The sequence below is a fragment of the Lissotriton helveticus genome (genome assembly GCF_964261635.1).
Source record: "Lissotriton helveticus chromosome 1_1 unlocalized genomic scaffold, aLisHel1.1 SUPER_1_unloc_7, whole genome shotgun sequence".
NCBI lineage: Eukaryota > Metazoa > Chordata > Amphibia > Caudata > Salamandridae > Lissotriton > Lissotriton helveticus.
The window spans coordinates 3,124,004-3,142,373 of NW_027611714.1; positions in this window are offsets into that span (position 1 = coordinate 3,124,004).

Genomic DNA, 18,370 nt, shown 5'->3' on the forward strand with positions numbered 1-18,370 from the left:
TATATCCGTGAACCAGACCCCTAAGTAGTTGTATAAGACCACCGAGCTAATTAGATCGTTTCCCAATTGCCACTGTGCTTTCTTTTTCCGTTGGTAGGGCCCAAAGATGATGACCTTGGTTTTCCCTTGGTTTACTGTCAAGTTGTTTGCGATGTTAAAGCTGTTTAGAGCATTTAATGCTTTTTGTAGTCCCACCTTCGGATGGTCCAGTATGACTGTATCATCGGCGTACTGAAGAACAGGAAGCCTCACGGTTCCTAATCTTGGGGCTATCAGGCTGGCACCTTTTAGTGCCTCTCCCAGGTCCGCCGTATATATATTGAAGAGGGTGGGGGCCAACACGCACCCTTGCTTCAGCCCGTTCTCTATGTTTATTTTGGGGGAGACTGTACGGGCACTTGTTTTGACCCTCACCCAGGTGTCCTCGTGTAATGACCTTATTGCCTTCAAAAGATTTGGAGGGATGCCCCACTTTTCTAATTTCCACCATAATCGTTTTATGACTACTTTGTCGAAGGCGGTGCTGTATTCCACGAAGCAGCAAAAGAGTGGGAGGTGGTTCTTCAATGTTGCCTGGGCTGAAATGTGTGCGAGCGCCATGACATTGTCCATTGTTGATGCCTTGGACATAAAGCCTGTCTGGTACATGGGTATTATGTTTCTCTCTTCTACCCATTTTTCTAGATCGTTCAATAGTAGGCGAGCGTAAGCTCTAGATCTAACAGGACGATGAGCCTGTAGTTTGACGGCTTTAGGCGATCTCCTTTTTTGAAGATTGGGACAAGTATGGAGCCCCTCCAGGACTCAGGGGTTATTGCTGTCGAAAAGGTGTAGTTGAAGAGCGGAGTCAGGAGTTTGGCCCAGAACTCTGGTGCCTGTTTGAAGACCGGAGCTGGAATCCCGTTAGGCCCCGGGCCCCATCGTTCCCGATGCTCTTGATGGTTTTGATGACCTGTTGGGTATTTACCCAAGTTGTTAGGGTATCATCTACGACGGCCGGGGATCTATTTCCCATCGGGGCCATGTCTGGGCACGGAATTGGAGCTCCTGGTTTTGTGCCACTCAGTTGCGCCGGCTCTGCAAACTCCACTTTATCACTTGGTGGGGCTTCCTCGTTGGAAGCCGTTACATATAGCTGCTTCACGTGTTGTATCCAGACCTTTTCTGCAACCCCGTTTTCTCGTGAAGGGGCTCGGTTGCTCAGCTGATTTATATATCTCCAGAGTCGTGCTGAGTTCTTTGATTTAAGCAGGGAGAAGACCTTGAGCAACTTGCTTTCCGTGTCAGCTTTTTTGTGTTCCCAGACCTTCTTACTGAGTGAGGCCCTCAGTGAGGCAATCAATGCTCCCTCGGTTTGGGGGCGTCCTCTTTTCTTGTCTGCAAGTGCTTTGCGCAACTGTCTTTTGTGGTCACGTATATCCTGTGGGAGGGTACTTCCTGGTCTATGTGGCCGGTCTATTCTAGGGTTTTGGGGTTTGGGGTTCCCAAGCTTGGATTGTAGATCCTCTATTATATTATCCCATCCTTTTATGAGTGAGGGCTCTCTCAATAAGCTGCCTTCCTGTGCCTGGTCCAGCCATATTTGAAGTGTGCTGTTGATCTTTTCTGACCCCTTAATCCTCCGCAGGACGCTATGTTTCTCCTCCCCACTTGACTTCCCGATGGATTGGTAGACGATTGCGGGCGGTACGTCCAGCTGGAATGCTGCTCTTAGTGGCCTATGGTCGCTTTCCTTCCCGTCTTCCACTTCGAATTCATCCATTCTGGCCGCCAGCTCTTCGCTGATCATGATGTAGTCTATTCTTGAGACATCCCGGAATGTGGGCTTGGGCTGCCAGCAGGTCGAGCGGGATCTCTTCAGTTAGTTGGTGGATATCATGTTGTGATTGTTGAGAAAATCGTGCAAGGAGGCTGCCCTGCCCAAGCCCCCTGAAGATGTTTCGGTTTTGTCCAGATTTTTCAGGTTGAAGTCCCCAGCAAGGATGACCAGGAATGTTTTGTGCTTGTTTAGCAGATCTTCTAGTTTCTGTGCCAGAGCCTCCAGTTGGACTTTCATTAAGGTCTGTGCAGGCTTGATGTAACAGTTTATTACCAGTAGGCTCGTTGGCTGTTTATTGAGACTCAAGCCTCTTATCTGCACAGCTTGCAAACCAGGGAAGTTCAAGTTGATAGAGATGACTGTGAGTGCGCACTCATGTTTTGTAAAGATGGATAGACCGCCGGCTGGACGACCGAAGATATTCCTTTTTACGGCTGGTATTTGATGTTCGTAGTACCCTGCTAGAGGAGTGGTGGACAAGGCCCACGTTTCTTGGAAACAGATTATGTCTCCGCTTTCCAGAAACTGCTTCAGGTTTTTGTTTTTACCGATTTTGCTGATCTCTGCTATGTTCCAGGATATTATGGTTAATTGCAGCTTTGACGTTGATCCGGGCTCGGCGTCTCCTCCGGCAGGCTGGCTTTTGTCCTGGTTAGGAATGCTGTATACTCCTTCTTGCGTGTCCCTTTTGGTCAAGGGGGGGGATGTGGTGCAGATGACCCGTTGGTTATTTTTAGCAGGAAATTCTAATGCCCAATTGATCCCTTTTACCCATCTGGTTTCTGTCTTTGGGGCCCAGACTGTGTATCCCATGCAGTACCGACCAAGTGGCCTTTCTCCCTCTTTCGGGGGCCAGTACGTGTGGATATTTTGGATTCGGCAAGATCCGAACTTCAATGTCCCATTCCGCAAATTGGGTGGTGTTGTTCACTACAGCTTGTTGTATTGCTTTGTTCTTCAGTCCCACTACTGAGGAGTCACCATGAGTGTCCCCCTTCATGCTCTCGAATTTCACCCATTCTATGTCGCCAGTGCCTGTCTTGTCTAGGGTGTCCAGGTGTTTAAACAGGCGTAGGATGTTACTCCGGTTCAAGATGTCGTGGTTTCCCGTGCTCGAGAATTTTGGTGTGAAAACCACCTCGTAGACAACTTCTAATGGAGCCGGCATTTGTGCTCTTTCTTCCTTTTCTATAGCAAGCGCAGCTGAAGTTGGCTCTTTGTTTGAACTTCCTTGATGGCTTGAAGGGGAGCTTCCTTGAGGCCTTACGTTTTGGCCACTGTTCATCCAGGTAGCAGGCTGGATCTGCGTATTTGGGATTAATTGGTTTAAGATGATCCCTTGCTGCTTCTTTGTTGCCGGAGTTATCTGAGATGACGGTTCTATAGTAAGTAGGTGTTTTCCGACCGTTGAGTGGATATCAGTGAGGTGGTTTTGCCTCTCTGGTGACTTTTGACCATTCGCGTTGGAGCTCCTTGATGGAGTTATTAGTTTGAGTTGGGCTTCCGTTATCGAGGAGACCGGGTAGGCCTTGTTACCCCAGTTTTGTTCTGTAAATATTGGATGCAGCTGGGTTGCTTTTGTGCCCGGTTTTGGGGGCGGTTGATTGATTTTCAATAGCTGGGTTTGTCTCACTTTTAGCTTTGTTTTTTTCTGTTGTTTCTTTAACTTCTTTTTTGCTCTCCTTGATAATGATAGTTCTTGCATATCTGTTGCACATGAGGTATGCTCCTGCTGGACTGTTCCGGTAACATCACCGTCCCCGAGATTTGGGCTTTGTAGGTTTTTAGATGCTTTTAGGCTACTTTCTAATGTGTTATTCGTAGGCTCTTCGCTTTTGCCGTTGTCGGCGGTGTTCTGCTGTCCAAGTGGGACCACAGGGTGCTGTGTTTCCTTGGAGATAGAACTATTGTGCTTCTCCCCTTCTTCTTGGTTGTTGGGAGTCGGAACCGCCATGCTCCCTTTCGCTAGTTCCACTATATCTGCTAGGATCTCGGGAAGGCAGGCCCATTTCTCGATGAGCGTAGAGCAGCGACAGGAGCAATCGCCCCGTTGGAAGGAAGCAAGTTCGGAGATCCTATCGTCAAGGGCCTCCACCTTGGAGCTTATGTCTGCTAGGCGGCCTGCAATTGCTTGTAGCTTGACTCTCCTAAATTCTTTAAAAATTTGTTTAAAGACTCTGCGTACGGCGGCTAGGTTGTGATCGGACTGCCGAAATTGTTTGGGACTATCCTATTATAGTGATTGGGCGCCAGTTTGGGATTCTCCTGGTACACCGGAGTGTCTTTTGAACTCTCTTGCTTACCCACTAAAAGAGGCAGGAGTTGTATATTGGAGAGACATTGTACTGGGTGAGAAATGCCATTCCTGGGGATACCGGAACCATATTACTAACTGTACTTTGTCCTGGTTCAAGTTTTACCAGCTCTCTTCCTGCTGTAGGAAGCAAAGCTGGCAACTTATAGAGGATAGCAGTATGGAAAGCGAACTACAGGATCTAGCTCCAAAGAAAGAAAGAAGTGGCGCAATGGTATAACCATCTTTTGGCAGCTACAGACAGAAAGATGGATCAACCATACAGAATCTGGGAGAACTACTTGCCGAGCGAGGAGTTGTAAACTTTATGGCAAGTATCTTTAGATACTCTTTACCCACTTTTTTACACTCCATAGAATCTATTGGTCTCCCCTTAAGTTATCCAAGATAAAGGGAGGTGGAGAAGCCAGCTGTATGAGATGCAGCCTTCAGAATGCAGATGATGTCCATGTATCCGCGTCCTGTTTCAAGATACAAGAATTTTGGACAAATATGGGTAAGATTATCTCTAGAGCCCTGGGTCGCATCGTTGAGGTAAGCCCAACTCGTATACTATTTGGTTTTACTCCTGCACTGGGGGCAGCTTCAGACCCGACAGGGCCCCAACAAAAACTGGTGTTTTACTAAATTTTGCTGGCTAGGAGGGAGATTTGTAAAGCATGGCGCCAGACGACATCTCCTACTTGGAAAGCTTGGTGGAGTTCTGTTAGAACCAATAGGATCAAGGATGCAATAATCTCTCTAGCCACAAAGGATCTGATCTCTTCAGTTGCTGCCGATAAGGTTGACTCTGTACAGTAGTTGGGTCTAAACCCATGTTGAGCAGGATCCAGACAGTCGGTATTTTCAAAGAAGGTGGTGATCTTCTGGTTAATGGCCTTTTCGAACATTTTAGCAGGAAGAGGAAGGACCAATCTGGGTCTGTAGTTCTTTACATCTGAGTGATCGAGGGAAAGAGTCTTTAGAAGTGGCAAAATCAATGCCTTTTTCCAAGCTTCTGGAAAAAAGAAGGACTTGAGCACCATTGTAATAACAAAGTGAGATGAGCAGAAATGGTAGCTGAAACTGAATGGAGGGCAAGAATCTGCAGGGCTCTAAATTTCATAGTGTTGATAAGATTAGAGACTTTCTCTTCAGGAAGTGAGGTGAATGTACTCATTACCAGGAAATTGTAAGTTAGTTTATACACCGTACGTTACTCCACTGTATCTGTCCCTAAAGATTATCTGGTGTTATATTAAAATTCAGGAATATTTTATTTACTTTGGAAAAAAGAATTTGGTTAGTTCATCACAACTTTTTGGCTGGGAGTTGCTACATTTTTATAACCAAAGGATGAAAGTGATTTAACTGTGTTGAACAGTAGGCTGTAACTCTTCCTCCAACATTGCTGTTGGTGCCTACATTTTCTTTTACATTTCTTGAGATCATAGGAGTACCATGGCGCAGAAGGCGCAGACAGATGGTTAGTCTTCAATCTAAAAGGCCCTACTTGACAAACTGTCTGGTAACAATGTGCGAGATGATTAGCCTTAAGTGGCTCAAGATTTTCTCTAATCAGAAGTGGCTCTCACTTCAGAAAAGGTTGAAGACCCCTGTTTTAAACACTTAATATCCCCAAAATCAAATAATTGATGAATGCAAAACAGCAGGCAGGCCGGTGAGGAGTAAATAAACAAAGACCACATCACTTGCCTGCTGCTCAGAACCCTCCTTTTATTGACCCATTGGCGAGCGCTGGCTCAATGCAAGGATGAGGTAGCATTCACTGGCATTTTTATGAAAAGTGCAGGCTCGTTACAAACCAGGCGATTTATTTTTGTACATCGCTATATCCTGGAGGGTCTGAATAACAATGCTCCCAAATATAAGCATGCCCTGTGGGAAACAGTGGCCTAAACTCTGCCGGCAAACACAAGCTATTCAGGATAGATGTGTTGCAGTAAAGTTTGTACTATGTTGTGACTTGGACACAGCCAATTGCTTTGGTCAGGCGATTGACATGAGTGTGGAACTTCGGTGCATTGCATTGCCTGGATTAGGTCTATATGCATCTCTAAAGATACCCGAGCATCGTTAATGGACAAGCTATTCGATGGCTCTCACCTTTTAAGCAAGAAAGTGGACTAGGCCCCAGACAGATTCCTTGGGTATGTCTCCCTCCGCCACGCAATTTCATCACAAATCTCGTCCCCTTTTTGCTACAGTAGGGTTTTGCAACTCTGCCAGCACCAGACCCTGCTACAAACCCAAAAGGTCTCTTAGTTCTTTCATGGCCATAGCACACAAAGGCAACGTCCAGGCAATCATGCCACTGAGTGACCTGCCTCTACAACTGGTGCATCTGCAAAACCTCTTTGTGTCCTTCCAGACACTGACTCACTCTATTATAGGCAATATCCAACATTTTCTCCAGTGAATTTGATTGTGTTAGTGGCAGACTCCCCTCCCTATTCCATCCAGACTTAACAGTGGCGACGGATGTATTACTTCTGGGATGGGAAGGCCATATGGGAGACAGAGATTAGAGAACCCTCATCACCGGCAGAGACCCAACTCCACATCAAGCTGTTGGAGTTGCGAGCATTTCACTTGGCGGTGAAGGTCTTCCGGCCCACCATCACAGGAGGGCTGGTGCAGCTTCTCACAGACAAGACAGTCAATGACAGTGGTCTCATCAGGAAGAGTCACACTTGTACTTGTTTGACAGTGAGCCGAGGATTCACTGGCTCCCAGGTACGCTGCCCCGAGATACAGAAGAATCCTTACTGGGTTGTATTGAATATAGTGTGAGAAGCATATGGGAGAGACGGTAATCTACCGTCCTGATGAGTCCACGGTAATTAACTGTAATGGTTGAAACATTGACTAAACAGGGACTATTTCATGTAAATGATGTCTTCTAAGAATCGCCTTTGCTTAACTTCTATTGTACAAAAGCAATTTACAGCCCTGTTTTTGTGTACAAAATGTGGATCGGACTGTTTTATCATCATATCGCTTTCATCTTGAGCACTGCACAGTCATCACTCAACGATTTATATATACCCTTGCTGCTGAGAATACAATTAGAATTTTTGGAAATGAAAAGACTTCATCTGAATTCTAATCATGATAAAAATGGTGAATTAATATCTGCCCAGGGCCTGCATATGGGATACAGACCAATGAGATAATGAACTCATAGACCTCACAGTGCGCATGGGAAGTGCTTCTATGCATCTACGCTTGTCACATCTGGAGCAGAATGACGTCGACACTGAGCTGCATGATGTAGTTTTATTTTGTAGTTTTTTTTTTTTTAAACTCAAAGAGTTGGCATTGGCCCTTCAAAGGGGGGTTATTTACAGATTTATTTCTGGTGCGATTAATATCTTTGTTCACAACAAATATACCACCCACTTCCCTACCAGACCGCAATTTCTTAGACATATTCTAAACAAATGTATCCACAAAATAATCTTATAAGAATAAAATTACTCCTGAAGAGAAAAACACAGAGTAATACGGTCAAACACAGAATAATATGGTCCTCCTAATAAAATAAAAAATATAGTCCAGGAGATGCAAAAATGACTGCCCGACGATGAGGGCAGAGAAAGTTACAAAACAGTTTCAATAAAAAGTTACTTTCTCCAACAAACAGGCGTATTTCCCATAGGCGAATGAACACCGGATGTAAATCACTGTTGATGACAATAACTGGGCCCAGCCCGGCCTACCTCGGCCACTGAGGGCCACAGAGGGTCCGCCCTTAGTCCGGGCTTTGTCCCGGGATCTGTCCCGCACACGCGTCCCGCTACCGCGTGGTCCGCCCAGGTTAAATGCGATACCAGGTATAGGGGGCGGAGACACGGGAAGAGGCAACAGGTGTGCTTGGTGGGACTCGCACAGCCTGATGGGCCTCGCAGTCCCGTCCTCCGGCGCTTGCAGAAGTCCCACGCAGATTTCAATCTCCAAATGAGGCTCCAAGCAGGCAATGCACTACAGAGTGCTCACAGACCTCGAGGCACACAGAATCTCCTCGGCGAGCGGCCGAGTAGGTCCGTAGCTGTAATTGACATTATTTAGCCCAAAGCCGTGACACGCTCAAAGGCCTCATAGGCCTCATGCAGCTCTGGGTATCAATCATCCCCAAGCAGTAATAGACATCAATGGGATTCAAGCTCTAATCAGCATCAACGGGTCTCAAGGTGTAACAGGTAACAATTGCCTTCATTCTATAATATGCATCAATGGTCCTCAAGCTCTAATAGGCATTAATGGACCACAAGCTAGAATAGTCTAAAATTATAATAGGCATCAGTGGATCTCAAGATGAGCTTCACAGTAGACCATGTGCCTGGGTAGGAGTCACTTGGTAAAATTACTGATTCCAGAAGGTTATGGCAGCCTGCACAATAAACATCTGTGTTCCCTTTGGTGACCATAGGATACATACTATTCTTCACAATCATCCAAACCACACACGTCACTTCACACAAAAAAAGCCCAAACAGTACAGTTGATTGCAAATATAGTGTGCCACTACGCAGATATACTAATAAGATTATATAAATAGGTTCATTAAAACAATAATAAAAACTTGTTTATCAATTCATTACATTAAAAACCAGTGTCAAAAACAATCAGATCCCATACATTACATACAAGTACCAGGCAGTGTCCCACAGAAACAGAGTATAATCAAAGAAAAAGATAAAAATATCAAAAAGAGAGTATCAACAAGACAATACAGTTTGTTATCAATAAAACCTATCAATGACGAAGTTAAGTTAAGGATGGAACTCGATATCCTGAAAATATTTAATCTGTTGCGCCAGCCAACATCACAGATTAGGAGTCAAAGGCGTCGACGGGTTTTGATGGTATTGTCCAGATGTAAACCTCATTTATTAAGACTATAATATTAACTCTCATAGCGCATATAAAAACCAACCAATGTTATACACCTTCTGAGCTCTATATATGTAATTCTCAGAGTACGTCCGGAATATATACTGGGTAATTCCGGACACTGATTCCTGGTAACATGATTTTCTCAAGTTGAGGTAGACCCATAGATTTTTTTTATATTTTAGGCTGTCCATCAATTACAGTCCGTGAATATTGATTCTCAAAGATTTAAATAAGGGTATTTTCCGATATAGTTTGTAGATATTGCCCTTCCTCAATTATGCCGCAATTCTCAAATGTCAGTGCTTCCGTGCGTCCTGTCGGCCATAATTGTAAAGATGCACGCACCCCTCCAACACGCAATGACGAGCTTGTACCCCCAGAATGGAGAAAGACGATATAGACACGAAATGACCAGGCTCTTTACTGAAAATGGATATCTATAATTCCAGGGAAATTTTTTCTCCCATTTATCACCTTAATTGAACACGTGGTTAATTGGATCCGGAGGGGTGCGGGGGGCAATGGGGATGTAGCTCTACGGTTTACTGCCCAGTCCTCTTTTTACGGTCACAGTCCTTGCAGTGCCAAGAAGCTCCTCCCAAAGATTGTCACCTCTAGGGACTGGTGCGGGCACTTTCAGCATTTGTTTTGTCTCATGAAAGCAGTGCCTTTCCTTTCCTGTCTCTCTGCTTCTCCTCTTTTGAACACAGGGTCTTTCGTAGATCCTTTTGCCAAGTTTTTTTCAGATTCCTGAACTCAGAGGCACATGAAATATGTTGCGAATGCAATAATGCACCTTGACAGTTAGAGCAGGCACTACACATGTCCCACCAGCAGGCCACATGTCTACTGCAGGCCTCCAGGCCTTCACCAGGGCAAAAGACACACAAGTGATGGACTGAATGCAGAACAAATAAAACATTCACCCCCAGTCAAGAGATCTGGGTTAAATCCATCATTCTTTTGCTCACCATGCCACCCCAGTTTAGACCTGGCCATGTGCAAATCAGTCTTGACCCTGTGCCTCATGGGAACAGGCCAGCCCAAACTACCAAGCTAGGTCCTCCCAGGACCGGAAACAAGCATCCTAGGACCGGTTTTGGGGAGAAACCACAGATGTGGGTCCCGGGCTCGCTTTGCCACTGGATTCAAGCTATCCTGGCTGATGAGGGGTAAAACCCTGAAACCGATCCTAGGATGCTGATCCCAATGAGGGGAAGGAAGAAGGGGATGGTTCATGGAGGATGGAGAGGGGATACATGCACTCACTGTGTGTCACCTGTACATGGAACACACAAAGCCACCTCATTAATATAAATGAGTTCTTTTTACCTCCAGTAGGTGCACACATAGCACAGCCCAGCTAATTCATATTTAATTACACATTTATTCCACTGATTAAAATAATAATATTTTAATTGAACTCATTTATGACCTTTGTTACAGAAAGCCTATGTATAGGGCCCACAGGTGATAGATGATTATTATTTATATCATATAAGAGAACCTTTGTAGTAGAGCAAAGAAGACAAGATTGAAGGGTATTTGTAGAGACCAAATGCTTAGGAGCATAGCTGTGGACACATTTGACAGTAATACAAGACAACTAGTGTAGAACAAGCATTTGCAATGCAATAGGTCTCCCATTACTGAAAGATTGAGCTATTGGTGTTGCATTATTATTTCGGTAATGCAAGACCTATTGCATTGCGAATCCTTGTGTAATCTTGATCTTACCTCTGGGATCTCATGACATTCTTCAGCAGGCCAGTGTCTGCTGGGTGGAAACCAAGCATCAAAAGGCGGGACATATGCACTATATTAACCAACCAGAGAAAAAGAATTTGAAAAGCAGCCCAACTAACCAACCAAAAGCGGTGGGCGTGTCCAAAGTCCCCCGTAGCCCATTTACCGAACATTGCATGTCTTGCAGAGCAGCGCATGCGCTGCCTAGGCTCGACCTAAAAAAAGTACCTCTGAAAGTGCACGACTCTTGAAAAGGCCAAACAGAAAGAGAAAGTGAAACCTGCCCATGCTGACTAATCAAAAGCAAGAAAAGGTAATGAAAGTGACCATGAAGTCAACCAATGGTAAGCAATGGGCAGGCTCTACGCCCCCTTTAATCTACAACACAATGCCGGATGTATGACATTACAACGCATGCTTTTACATCGCATGCCTTTACAACGTGGTATTTACAACGCATGCCTTTACAACGCAGTGAATAGTTTAATTTACTATTCCAACTCTAGTCCCCGTGGATAGTAGGGAAGGTGTTGGATAGTAAATTAAATCTATTCCCTATCCTAGAGCACCCCCCAGCGCAATGCGTTGTAAAAGTTGCGTCGTAAAGGCACTTGGTGGTAAACGTTGAGTTGTAAAGGATGTTTCCCCACAATGCCGCTCATGCGCTGCCTCAGGCAAGCCATACAAAATGTCCAAGAGAGCACAGAAGATTCCCTTCTCCCTGTGCGGAGTTCTAAGATGTACTTATGTTTTAGGAAGTAACGTACCTTATATTATACAAAGGTGGGAGATGTGAGGGACCATGAGGATTCACCCACCATCTGCAAACACAACGGTTCATGTACACACATCTCTGAGGCTGGCTGGGCTTATTTGCTTGGAGCTGCCACTTTCTAAGAGTCATTCTGCCTTGTTCTGTTGGTTGTATTATACATGTGACTACTAGCATTCCATCTGAGACAGCAGACAACATCTAGCTTTAAATCAACATTTTCTGATCTTAATTATGTCAGGTTTATGAAAGTTTGTGAGGTGCGCCCGTGGGTCTTGCAGAGAAGAGGCATGCTGTTGGGAAGGATAGGCTTCCGTTGCAACCTGTAACCCCCCAACCTTCCCCCTGATGTGTGCAGACCAACTAGGCCCCCTCTTGGGGTAGAACAGTAGTGTGTAGGATTGATGCTACAGCAAGGTGAGAGGTAGACACCTGTGGCTGAGGCAGCAAATTGTTACTTTAGCAATGGCACCAAAATCCTTGTTCTGTCCATGCACATGGAGATAAAATAGCTTGCTCAGCTTAACTGAGCTGTCTGGTTCTGCTGCTCCCACTGCCCTGCAGGAAAATGAGTGGAGTAGCATTGTTTCCTAATGGCACTATAACTGTTTTGTCCACCCAGGCAGTAACCTTTATCGCCTGCCCCAGAAGATGGATCATATTATGTAATGGGGCCTAAGAAGTTACCTCTACAGTGAGTCTGGTGCACATTTCTAACCATGAAGAAGCCTGTCTTCAGACCTATTAATACCAATTCTTCAAAATATGTATAAAGTGGGCTCAGCTTCAACTAGAAGAGTATTTTTCTCTCACTTCATCATACTGGCTGTCTGGTGTATCTATCCACCTCCCATTGAGTGCTTAGGCTTGTTTACATTTCAAAAGTATGCAGAATCATCACCTATTAAATTATTTATTTCCTAGAGGAATTTTATATAGAAAACAATCTTTTTTTGTTTTGCATTTTTTCACTGCAGGCCAATACTTTATTTTTTAGTTAAGTTTCAACAACCAGGACAGGTCTATACACTTTATAAATGCTCATTTGGTATAGAAATGCAATGAAACAGCATACTTTTATGAAGCATTCTTTAAGATAAGACAAACATACCTCATTTCTAAATACAAATGGTAGTTAATACATTGAAGTTACTATGACACCTGTTGTGTAAAGCACCTGTCACAGACAATGGTGAGCAGTGGTTGAGAGAGCCCAGGATACAACACAGGATGGAAGTGACAATGGGAGGCATGTAATCTGAAAGAAGGCCAGCACATGGGCTGCCAACAGCCGTGAAGGCTGACTAAAGTACCCTCAACCTACAACAAGAAGAGGACAAGCATGCTGACCAATGGGGAGGCAGATACTTCATCTTATGATTTCCCCTGCCATGTGTGACTTGCTCATCCAGTCTTGCTATTGCATTGGTTGCAGGAACTTGGTTTCCTGCATTTGTATTGGAGGAAATCAAAATTAAAGACAGATACAGGAGTGGAAAAACTACTCACAGCTGGTGTGTGACAAGATTACATTTTGTGAGGATGTACAGCTACGTGTAAAACAGAGGGCACTGCTGCCCGGCAGGGAACAGGCAGAAAGCCTGTAAGAATGCAGTGTTGTCCAGAACACAGTCTGTATGAAAAACAGGGGCATATTTACAAAAGTGGTGGAGTGCGGTGTTAGCCTCCTTGGCTTAATGCAGCGCTCCGCCACTTCTGAAACGCAGGGCTGCACTGTATTTACAAGAATATGTTGCAGCCTTGTGTTTCCCCCTGCACTGGCTTTAATATAGCTAGCTAGCGACAACGAAGGCACCCTTGCACACTAGTGCAAGGGTGTCTCCATTGAGGGGATAGGTGTCCCTTCCTGCACATGAACAATCTGAAATGGCATTTTGAAACTTCTAAGTGTACTGCTTAGTGCATCACACATTGAAGTTTGCAAAAAGTCATTTTGTTAAATATTTTTTTTAATGCAGAAAGGGACAGCCTCCGCAACATAAACAATCAATGGTATGTTGTTGTTTGTATGTGTGCTGCACAACATAGCAGACATGGAAACGGTAAAAAAGGGGAGAAATTAAACATTTCTCCATGTTGCGCCAGGGTGAGACCAAGTTTTGCCTGTTCATCATTTTGGCCCTGCCCCATATTTACGCCACCCTTGTAAATATGGAGCAACATCAAAATCAATGGGTGTTGCGGTGGAAACCCCACCACAATACCCATTGAGTTCCACTACAACACCCATTGCCGCCCCTTTCACACTAAGTGTAGCGTGGAATGGTGTCTTATTCACAAGGTGGGGTTAAGCCACGTTAAGTGGCTTAACTCTGCCTTGTGACTTGTGAATAAGGCCAAAGCTCCTATCATCACCACAGCATCGGGAAAAGTGATGCTGTGGCGGCGATAGGGGCTTGTAAATATGCCCCACTCTTTTTCAGGCCCAGACGCTTGTTCCAAGCTAATTGGCAGCCAAGTCAGTAAGAGATTGGCACAACTCTGACCACTAAGCAGCTATAAGAACCAACTTAGGGGCCTATTAGGATGACGCACGGACCTCAGTCTGCCGCCATCCTCGCAGTGTTGGGACCGGATGCCAGACATCTGTCAGTCCCACACCACGAATTATGATGCGACCACCACCCTGGCGGTCGGATTCCACATTTTGGCATTGCGGCAGGTGCCTGCCACTTGGTGCAGTGACATGTAGAGGGGAACCATAGGTACCCCCCAGGTGCACCCCCCACGGCCTGCAACGGGCCCCAAGGACAATCTCCGCAAGCCTTTCCATGGCGGCATCGCCACCATGGAAAGGCCTTCAAAAAGCAACATCCTAAAATAGCTGGCGGTGCCTGCTAGGCACCGCCACTATATTGGAGCCCCTGCTCCACCTAGCAGGCAAGCATAATGATTGCCTGCAGGGGGAAAAGCAGCCGACGGACTTTCCGTCCGCCACGATACCCCCTGCCATCGTGTTATGGCTCGGCGGTGGTGATCGTTACGCCATCATAATGAGCCGCTAAGTGTTTCCTAGTGGTATTCATGAATTGAAAAAATATGCATTTCTCATTCTGAGCCAGAATACGAATGCAAGTGCCTCTAAATACAGCACCCCGTCACCTCCAACTTAAGATGAGGGTCAGGGCTTGAGGGGGGAAATACTTTTATTATGGTTCATACCAGGTAGCATCACAATCAAGTTTTTAAAAAAGGAAACTTTAAATGGTGATTACTATGATTAAATATTGCTTAATATGACGTTTGTGCGTAACATGACAAGGAGATAACCTAAGTCTCCTTGTATCCCTCTGGTAGCTTAAATGTGCAGGGTATAGATGTGGCATCTATGTGTCTAAAACAGAGTCACACCAGGTTGTCTCTGAAGCCATTAATCAACTTCTTTCACAACATGTGCCAGCCAGTACGAGGGGAACTTCTGTACCCATGCATTCTCCTTGCTGCCCCTTAAATTCACCTCCCTCGTTTCAAGCCCAGAACCCTCCAACCATCACAGTCTTTACACAAACAGAACCACAAGGCATCCAATGCCTGCCCAGTATGCATGTGGCACATTCAGCACAACATAAACTCACCTTATCACTCCAAGTTTACCCATGTTTCTTACATTTTTGCACCAATTCACCCTTCAGACCATCTAAAGCAGTGTGACATGCAAATTTAGATATAGTTACAGTCCTTGTAATGCTGAGAAGCTCTGCCCAGAGATTGTCACCTGTATGGACAGGTGCAGGGCTTTCAACATTCTTTTGATTTTATGAAAGGAGTACCTTTCTTTCTGTGTCTTTCTGCTTCTCCCCTTTTGAGCACAGGGTCTTTCGTAGGTGCTTTTGCCCATTTTCGTTTTCCTGATTCCTGAACCCATGAGACACATGAAATGTGTTGCCAGGGTGATAATGCAACTTGACAGCCAGAGCAGGCACTACACATGTCCCGCCAGCAGGGCGCGTGTATCCTGCAGGCCTCCAGGCCTTCACTGCAGGGGCAGCAGTCACCGAAGGTGCCAGGAAAGAGGGAATGTTTCTTGCACTAAAATCCTCCACAATGCAGCATTGAGTTGTATATCATGGGCGCCATTTAGGGGTCGCAACCGGGACCCCTGGCTTGCCCTCTGCTACCCCTGGCACTGCCTTTGCGACCCCTGGTTTCAGAGGTGGCAAATCAAGTGTCAGGAACACAGGGGCAGCTGGGGCGTCACACTCTTTATTTTCTGTCAATTCTTTATTCCACTAATGTGTAAGTATGTGTGTGAGTGAAAGTGGATGTCAAAGGGTGTGTAATGTCACTTCCTCTACCCCTGGCATTTCGGTGAATTGACGTCCATGCAGATCATCTTTTGTTGCTTCGCAGCAGTTTGTGTTACGCCAGTAAGGTATTTTATGTGTCTAGCTTAAGGTGTGATTCTGTTGTGAATGACTTGTAGAGTGAAACCTCTCCAATTGTAGAAAAGTACTAAAAAACCTCAGCAATAAAATATTAGTAAACACCCTATATATATGCTTCTGTGTTTCCGGTATCAGCTACATATAGCGCCTCCAGCCTGTGTTCATGGCACCTGCAACATATGGTTTCTCCCCAAACACAGGGTCGCTCCCTCACTTGCCTTTACATCAGCCTCGACCAGTGGTCGAAGTGGGGAAAAAAAAGTAGGGGAACTGTGGGCGGAGAATCAGTGGGCGGGAATAACCTGAGCATTGGATCAGTGGGCGGAGTTAGAGGTGTGGCCAGGATGCGCAAAACATCACAATCTTTAGTATTTGTGTGGCATTTCACTGACCAGTTACAGCTTATTATGTTATGTAATTCAACCAATGGATACACATGATTATTTAATGATTAATATGAGCTATTGACAATAGAAACATATTCCACTTTGTGAATTTATTTTAATCACAGAATGTCCCAAAAATGCTTAAAAGCGGAAGCATGAGCCATTTGTTTCCGAGCCATGAAGTTTCTGTCGTCAGCAATATACAAAGAGACAATCAATTTTACGTGTGTAAATGACTGTATAGGAAATGTTACATACGACAAAGGACTACAAGGTGTAGGAGTCACATGGTAACCATACTAGTAGACAGTATAGTTTAATAGTGATTGGCCTGGAGAAACACAAACTCAGAATTTAAAACTTAATACCATGATTGGGGGTTCTCTTTAAAAATCATTATTGATTTGTATCAAAAATAACACTTTTTGCAACATTAGCATAATCAAAGGCTTAGGGAAAAAACCATAACGCTCTAGTTTATACCTTGCAGTTTGTATGCAGCTCTTAGATGAAAGTTAATAGCTCACTGTTCTTTGTTAGGATTTTAACTTATAAACTGCAAGTAGCAAAAGGATCTCACTGACAAAAGCAGTAACCCACTGACCTATTTACAAAATGTGCACTTTGTGATGGGCCTGGTACATTTTCTTTCCAGCAGGCACATTAACCCTCTGCGCTATTTTTCCATGAGTCAAAACTTCCACTAGACAAATCTCCGATCTCGCTCTAGGAAGAAGTTTATTCATCAGAGTTATCATGACATTTTTCTTATTGCCGAAAATAGCCGGCGGCCAGGAAGGAGGCAGCAAGTGCTTTTAAAACCATAATATACGACGCCCCCAATCAAAGTCAGCGCCCGTTGCGGTCACACCAGTCGCACCGCCCTAGAGCCAGCTATTCTCAGTGGTCCTGTGACCTCAGTGACAGAGTCACTGTTGCTCTAGGTCCTGCTACTTTGTAGGCCTGCCCGCAAATCTGGAGGTGAACTTCAGTATGGATTGTGGTGGGCAAGCCTTCAAGGTGACCCACACTTGCCACTGCTAGGGTCCACCTGCTGGTGCTAACTCACCAGGGCTTTTCTGGTGCCTTCTAAGTTCTGGCATGGGAATGTGCTCCCTCAGGAGAGTGGTCTGGGGGACTGTTCATGAAGGCTGAACCTGGTTCCCCAGTTCTAAATTTAGCAGCTCTGCCCCCAGTGCTACATCTGCTCCCTCACTGAACACCATACTGCCCCACTGAGAGAAACTCATACTGCCTTCAGCTACAATCCAATTTGACCTGCTATAAATAACTGGATGCAACTCAATTCAAATTACACACTAGGCAAGAGCAATATGCTGCCAAAAAGAAAAGGTAACAACATCCTGGAAAAAGCAAACACCCATAAGGAATGAAAGGTTTAATAAAGCATGTAAAATGTAAGCAGAAACATGGTGAACTTAACGCTTTTACAGTCATTATTCAGAAATCAACAAGTATTTTTGCCTGAAAAGTTAAGGACATAACTATAGAGCCCAGAAAGGACCCATTTCAATGTCCACTGCTTATATGCTTACAAAACGTAGGCAGTATGGTTTCAAAAGACCACATTTGTGAACACAAAGCCGCCGTACACATTTCGTTTTCCAATCCACCCATCAACCAGGTATTGCAGTAGCTCCAGGCGGGGCTGGTCCTAGGATTTTCGGGGCCCTGGGCAAAAGGGAATGTGGGAGGCCCTTGAAATCTACATAAGTGACACCTTCAGATCTCCGGGAAGCTGCTTTGTGCAGACTCCACTTGGGCCGCAGCTCCTCTTCTCAGCCACCCCAAGCAACTCTTGTACAGCCCATTTCGAACTGAAGGTGTGAGAATTGCTTGGGGGCTGAGTTAAACCTGTGTGGGCTAAAGTGCTGACAATGGGCGCCCTGCCGAGTCTCTGAACTGGCTGCCTGAGAGGTGTTCCCACCCCTAGGCCTTCCCACACCATCCCTTAGAGGCCCCAGGAGGGGGGCCCCCTCCCATCAGTCCGTATGCGAAGCATTTCTT